Genomic DNA, 8,147 nt, shown 5'->3' with positions numbered 1-8,147 from the left:
TTATCACCAAATATTAGATAAATTTATGTATATAGAAATCCATATCTACCTCGATTAGTTTAGATGATGCAAACAACCGTTTGGTGGATAAAACTATACTCTGTTGCAACATGTTGCGAAAGTATAAAAATGTTGAGAAAGAATTCAACATTCATTATTCGATTATTTATTGGTATCCTATTAACTTCTGTTATTGATCATAGATTTATTTGATGTCAATACTATTTTTTGTCCGAAATGTTACTTTAATAAAAAGAAGCTATTTAACTCAAATATGATATATGTGATATAAACCGAACCAAAGGGGTTAGATTTAATATGTGGTGTATGACGTTGCTGTTGTACTAGGGGAGCGGAAATCAGTATATTGGGGTTATAAGGTTTAAACAAAGGTCCACAGCAATATCATTCATATGCAGCGATATACCATATTATTTTTGAGAAAAACTGTCCATTTCATTTCATTAAATTATTAAAGTAACGAAAAAAGGTATACCATAAGTAGTACATGTGAGTTGGGGAAATCCGTGGACCGATTTCACACATTTTCGGCTTTAAACTATGGTATATCTAATACTTTGCGTTTATATAAAGCCAAACGGAAGTTTGAATTTTTTACATAAAATATGTTGGAGTCCCCATAATGGGTACTAGGGCGGAACCGAGAATTTTATACTCTTGCAATTTGCAAGAATCAAAGGCCAGGAAATTCCTTCAAACCTTATATTAAAAAAATGTTAAGAAAGAATTGAACATCCATTATTAAATGAAATCGTGATTTAATTAATTTAAGATATTTATTTTGACATTGCTCAGCTATACTCGAGAACTTGTTTTGTTTTTTATATATAAAAAAAATATTAATACGTACTGACCGACATATTCGGCATAAAACTGGTTAGAATAACGACAAGCATTGTAAGTAGTAAATATATGGAAGTTGAGGGTAGTATTAATTCCGATTTTATCAATTTTTGCCAATACCGCATACTACTAGCATGACACAGACTAATAAAATGCTCCCACTATTTAATTAAGGTACCTCACATACCATCACCAATCAAATGGAATAAAATCAGACGAATGTTCGAAAATCCTGATATTAGTTACATGGGGGCTAGTTAAAATTTTCACCCGATTTGATCCATTTTAGGCACAAAAACATCTTGTTATGATCAAAACACGCTCTCTTATTTTCATTGAGATAACTCACATATTGGCCGATATATGCGGTATAAAGTTACGCGGAAGTTCAAAAATCTTTATATTAGGTATATGAGAGCTATACGAACTATTGAGCCGATTCAACCCATTTTGGACACAAAATCATACTATTATCGAGAGTTTCATTTATTTATTTTATTATATGAAATTCAATTATATATTGTATCTTACACATTGAACGATATTTTCGGCAAAAAGTCAACTATAGGTATTGGAGTACACATATTTAGTACATAGGGGCTTGAACAGTTTTGGTTCGATTTAGACAATTTTTGGTCACAAGGTGGCATACTTTAAGCGCATTATTCACGCAAAGGTTTACCCCGATACAATCATTGTTGCTTGATTTGCATAGTGGAAATTGAAAGAATCAAGTGGAATTTAAAATGGTCTTATAAGGGAAATAGGCGTGATTATAATCCGATTTCTCCCATTTTCGCACTATAATATAGAAATATGAGAAGAACGATATGTACCGAAATTGGTTGAAATCGGTAAAACATGCTTTAGATAAATTAAAAAAAGAAAATGGCTTTAGCAACAGAAGAAGTGTTATGCCTAGTTGCACTTTGTCATATTTGACGTCAAATTCAAACTAATGAAAACGTTTTAGCTGGTTTCTCAGAAAAAACAGTAGCTGAAGAACATCCTGAGGATAATTCTAGAAAACTTCGATTTTTTAGTGGGGCATCTTACCCCACATGATTACAAAAAAAACACAAGATTCCGTAAATCGATCTCGGTCGGTGAAAGACTGGCGGTAGCCCTACGTTATTTAGCCACAGGCAATAACTTCTTGAGCCTTATGAGTGGTTTTCTATTAAGAAAATTACCATCTGCCATAAAGTGCATAGGACGTGTGGGTTAAAGCTTTAAGGGAGGAGCTTTTAAAACTGAGTATTCATGTCTGTTCATGCATCAGCGAAAAAATATAAAGTGGATTCTAATAAGGTACCTAACAGTCATGAGAAATGGACAAAGGTATCGAAACGTTTTTACCAGCCATGGCATTTCTCTAATTGCTGTGGAGCATTGAATGGGAAACACATAGCGATTGAGGAACCTGCGAATTGCGGTTCAGACTATTTCAACTTCAAAAAATACAATATCATTGTTCTGATGGCTATGGTTGATGCCGACTATAAATTTTCATTTGTAGAAGTTCCATCTTATGGTCGTGCATTTTATGGAGGCGTTTTCGGAAGGTAAAGCTAAATGATAAAATGTGATGTTAATATTTTAACACATTCAGATGTGCTCTTTCAACGGCTCTTGCACATTAAATTTTCCGCCATCGAAGCCACTTTGGCATGAACGTTATGAAATGTCATTTGTCATCGTAGCTGATGACGTTTTTCCCTTAAAAACGTAAAAAATAATTCAGCTTCCGCAATCAAGTGATGTCATACAAAATATTTAATTATAGGCTATCCAGAGCAAGAAATATGGTGGAAAATGTGTTCTGCATATGTGCATCGCGTTTGCGGATCCTCAGAAGACCAATAGATGTTACCCAGAAACATGCAAAAGTTATTGTCCTCGCGATTTGTAAATTACATAATTACTTATTAATACGCAACTCTATATACATACATATATACGATTATCTAACGTAGGCAAAGACAGAAATGTCATTACTGATCCAGGTAATGGGCGAATATGTAGTTGGGGGAAAATGGAATGCTTCCATCAGTTCGGCGGAGCAGTGTTTTAGGTAGGCCAGCAGACAACGCGAGTAAAGTAAAATGAAAGTTTTATGGAGTATATCATGGCTCTTCATGACGGATTAATAGGTTACAATACACTTCGTCAGCTCAACTCTAAGATCGATTTAAAAAATAATACAATTAGTTTACAAGGACATATACACAAATTTTTCAACAATGTTAAAAATTATACACACACTAACTTACTAACCGAGTTGAATGTTAATGATGGCAAATTTACTGCCAAATTTAGACTCAACCATTTTAATAATGAAGAATCGCAAAAATTTAATAAAGTGCTGGGGAAACACAAAACTTTATTTTACAAAGAAGGTGAGAAACTTACATTCACTCACAAAATTAAACACAAAATTAAAACTATTCATGAAGATCCAATATATGTTAAATCTTACAGATACCCACAAGTACATAAAATGGAAGTATTATATATAAACAGATAAAAGATATGCTAGAACAAAAAATAATTTGCCACAGTACTTCTCCTTATTCTGCACCGATTTGGGTGGTGCCTTAAAAGCTAGATGCTTCAGGTAAAGAAAAATGGAGAATCGATGTAGATTACCGAAAGTTAAATAATATCACTGTTGATGACAAGTACCCCATTCCAAATATGGACGAGATACTTGACAAGTCAGGTAAATGTCTATACTTCACGGCAATTGATTTGGCGCAAGGATTCCACCAAATCGAAATGGAATCTATAGATAGACAAACAACCGCTTTTTCTACTCCAAATGACCGCTTCGAATTTTTGAGAATGCCATTAGGTTTAAAAAATGCACCAGGCACTTTCCAAAGGCTGACGAATACAGTTTTGGAAGGTCTAATTGGGAAAGATTGCATGGTTTATTTAGATGACATATTAGTTTTCAGTACATCTCTGCAAGAGCACATCGAATCGCTCGATAAAGTGTTTCAAAGATTAGCTGAAGCGAATCTGAAAGTACAGCCGGACAAAAGCGAATTTTTAAAACAAGAAACCGAGTTTCCGGGCCATGTTATTACCCCTACTGGCATAAAACCAAATCCAAATAAAGTCGTGGCAAATTTAAATTATCCAATTCCCAAAACGGAAAAAGAAATGAAACAATTTTTGCGTTTAGCGGGATTTTACCGTAAATTTATTCAAAATTTTTCAAAAATAACCAAACCTTTAACGAATTGCTTAAAGAAAGGCAATGTGGTGAATAGTTCAGATAAAGAATTTATCGAAGCCATAGAAACTGTTATATTATTAATAACAAAAGAGCCGATCCTGGCCTAATTACAACTCATTTGTTAGACAAAAATACAACAATACTTATGACCGATGAGGACGACTTTGTACAATTTCAAAACATTTATAACACCCGAGAAAAGTTTGTAGTATACTTTTGGAAATAGGATGAGGTATCAATAATGTTAGCATAAAGCAACAACAACAACAATTGAATAGAGCAGTCGAAGTCACAACTGGGAAAACTGGTAATGGTGACATTGAGCGGTTTCATAAAACAATGAATGAAAAATTGCGAATTATTTGTAGTTCTGGGGATAAAGAGTTGAAATACCTTCAAATTGAACAATAATTTTTTACCTACAACCATATTATTTCTCATTCCACTACAGGTGTAAGTCCGTATAATATATTTTTTAATAGAAAACATCCATAAACCAATCCCCAATTAATTAAAAATAGAAGGATAAATAACATAAATCAAAAGCGACAAGAAAAAGAAAAAGATACGAATTTTGTTAGCACCGAAACCTCTAGGAAAAGATTGGATAAGATTAGTAACCCTTATAAAAAAGTACGGCTTGTTCAAACCGAATCTGATGTGGAACATCATGTAGTAAAGTTTAAAAACAGGAAAGTAAGAAAATACAAAAGCCAATTTAAAAGAAAGAAAAAATATGTATAACTGATTTATGTTTATAATTAATAGTTTTAAGTGAAGTAAAAAAACCAAATGGGTTAAAGCATTTAGTAATATTATTGAGAATTATATGAATTTGTTAATTTTCTTTAATTTTACACATTTTGTAAAAAATAAAAACAAAAAACTGCAATGAGGACATTGTACAATATTTTTAGATGGGAGGAGTGACATTGCTACACTCACTCAAAGAATAAATATCTCTAATACGCTCTTATACGTCATGAGTAAAAACAATCAAGGTAAATTAAGTATTAAATTGTTAATAAATATAATAAAAGCAGGTAAAATACGCATTGCAACAAAACTTTAAAAGATTTGATTTGGGCTGAATAACAATAAACCATGGCAACGCAATTGTCTTTGAGTGACATCATTAAAGATGCTCAATCAATTCAAATATTTAAGGACGATAACTCATATGGCCATGGCTGGCCTAGGCAACACTAAGTGTTGCCAGGTGCAATCTGACATTTCCATTGGCAAGTTTGACAGTTTTTAGCATAACATCACTCAGAACGTTTTGTCATTTAATAGTGAATTGTTTTATTTACAGGGAATTAAAAAATTCATCTCGGCCAAAAAATGGAATTAACTCGTGAACATTTTCGTGCGATCATTTTTCACAACTTTCGACGTGGATTATCACGACAAGAGTGCAACGATGAACTAAAATCTTTGTATGGCTATTAAGCACCATCCTATAGCACTGTGAAGTACAACGAATTCAATCGTGGCCGACGCTCGCTCAAAGACGAATTCCGTGAAGGTCGTCCAAAAACAGCCGTTGTGCCAGAAAACATCGATGCCGTACGTGAACTGATAATGATATACGTCATCTAACATACCTTCAGATAGAGGCATGCCTATGCATTTCTTCCAACAGCATACATTCGATATTGCATGAACACCTGGCCGTAAAAAAGGTTTGTTCTCGTTGGACCCCGCACAATTTGACAATCGCTCAAAAAAAAGCTCGTGTGGATTGGTGTAAAGAAATGCTGAAAAAATACGATCGCGGTGCTTCAAAAGACGTTTATAAGATCGTCACAGGTGACGAATCATGGATCTATGCGTATGAGCCCGAAACAAAACAGCACAAAACAGCAATCGACCGAAAAAAAAAACCATTTTCGTTGATAAATATTCGTATTTTCATTATTAGGCCAGAAACATATATAGCAGCCCTCGTACAAGCTTTAGTGGGAAAGCAAACTTCTCTCCAATCATATATTCATCAACGAGTGATTTTAAATAAAATACAAGGTCCTGCTCTTTATATTTTACGAACGCTGGGAGCATCACCAACGTGGGGAAGTTTGAGACGAGCGTTAATGAAGAACTACGGAGTAAATAGTCATATGACGAACTCTTTCAATATGCAATTCGAAAATTAAATTACACCACGTCAAAAAGGAACCTTTCCCTCATGATAATCGAACTCAACAAACTACATCACTTTAAAAAGGAACCAAACAAATTTTCACCACCTTATAAGAGAACGTCAAATGTATGTAGTATGTACGCAGCTATTTATACAATGAGGTAAAAATTAAAATTAAATTAAAATAAACTTAGTATAAAAGGTTTTTAATAATTAAAAAAGGAATAAAACTACATCTGTGCTAGGATGTTAACTCAGGCAAAATATTTGATATAAATTTGCAAAAGGAGCTATACAAGCAGCACCACAGACAATATTCGAAAAATCTGTGAACGTAAACAGGTACTGGTTTCAAATGATCAACTTTTATGTGAATATTCTTGAAATTGCCTTTTCTTCATGCGCATGAATGTATGTATGTCCCCTAATATGCCTTTTGTAAAAAATCAAACATTCGCGCAAGCGACAAAAAATCGCAGACCATCCTCGACCGATCACATTAAAGCAAGCTCCCTCCATATTTTCTAAATATTTCAAAATACAACGACAACAAATTCATTCACAAGGAACAAGCGTATGCTACAAAACGAAATGTGATCGTTTATAATTCTGCACTGCGCTCTTTTTTCTGTGCGCCTGGTCAACCACATTTGGTTTTCATATGGAATTCCAACCGCAAATGCGCATGCGATGATATTGAAAAATTTCAATTTTACATTTTGTACCACTGAGAATCCGACCATCTCTCCCCTCGTATTTGCATGTTGCCCACAAGATGCTTTTTTATATTTTTATTATAAATTATTTTATAGTTTTTCGATTTAGCCAATTTTATCTAAACGCTATGAAAATGCAGCCCAATTGATAATCGTAGTATTTCAAAAGAGCATAAGTCAATTTTCAATAAAAAAGCACTAAAAAAGGGACAAACGTGATAACATGGCTGATCGATATTGTCTCAAATTGTGGATACAAACCAATTTTGCCTACTCCGCGACGATGCCCGAAATTCGGCGTTAATATGTATGCGAGCTCATATGTATGTATGTTTGTCGGCAAAGTTGTCATTTAATTTTTTTAACGTTTTGTCAGACTCAATTTTTTGCTTCGCCCCGTCTCCTCGCGAACTCACCGTTATTTCCATGGCATGCCACCATGACAGAGGAGTTTTTATGATGATTTTTATCATATTATTATATTGCTTAATTTGTACAGAAAAATACTTATATCTTAGGGCTTATTTACATAATATTATAATATTAGGTAAAGTAAAAAGTTCGTTCGGTTTTTTATTAATTTTTCAAAAGATTATAACTTTGTGTACATTTGTCCGATTTAAGTCAAATATACGCCGTTTTGTTCATAAAATTGTTGCCAACGAGATGCCAACTTCATTATACCCCTCTCGAAGAAGACTGTCCCTATTGCCAAAAAACTCGAAGAACCAATTTTCACAGGTCTCTCTTGAGGCCAACTTCTCACCATTAAGAGCGTTCGCCATGGACAGGCAAAGATGGTAATCACTTGGTGCCAGGTCACTTGGTGCCAGGTCCGGTGGGTGCATTAGAATCTCCCATCCGAGCTCCAGGAGCTTCTGGCGAGTCACCAAAGACGTGTGTGGCCTGGCGTTGTCCTGATGGAACACATTTCGGCCTCTGTTGATCAAAGATGGTCTCTTCTGGATGAGTGCTGCCTTCAAGCGGTCCAGTTGTTGGCAGTAGAGGGCCGAATTGAGCGTTTGGCCATAGGGGAGGAGCTCGCAGTAGATGATTCCTTGCCCATCTCACCAAACACACAGAAAAACCTTCCTGGCCGTCAATCAGGTCTTGGCCACCATCTGGGCCGCTTCCCCGAGCTCCACGACCGTTTGCGCTCGATGTTGTCATAAGTTACCCA

The sequence above is a fragment of the Bactrocera oleae genome, chromosome 6 (genome assembly GCF_042242935.1).
Source record: "Bactrocera oleae isolate idBacOlea1 chromosome 6, idBacOlea1, whole genome shotgun sequence".
NCBI classification, from domain to species: Eukaryota; Metazoa; Arthropoda; class Insecta; order Diptera; family Tephritidae; genus Bactrocera; species Bactrocera oleae.
Note: the sequence above shows the minus strand (reverse complement) of the source record.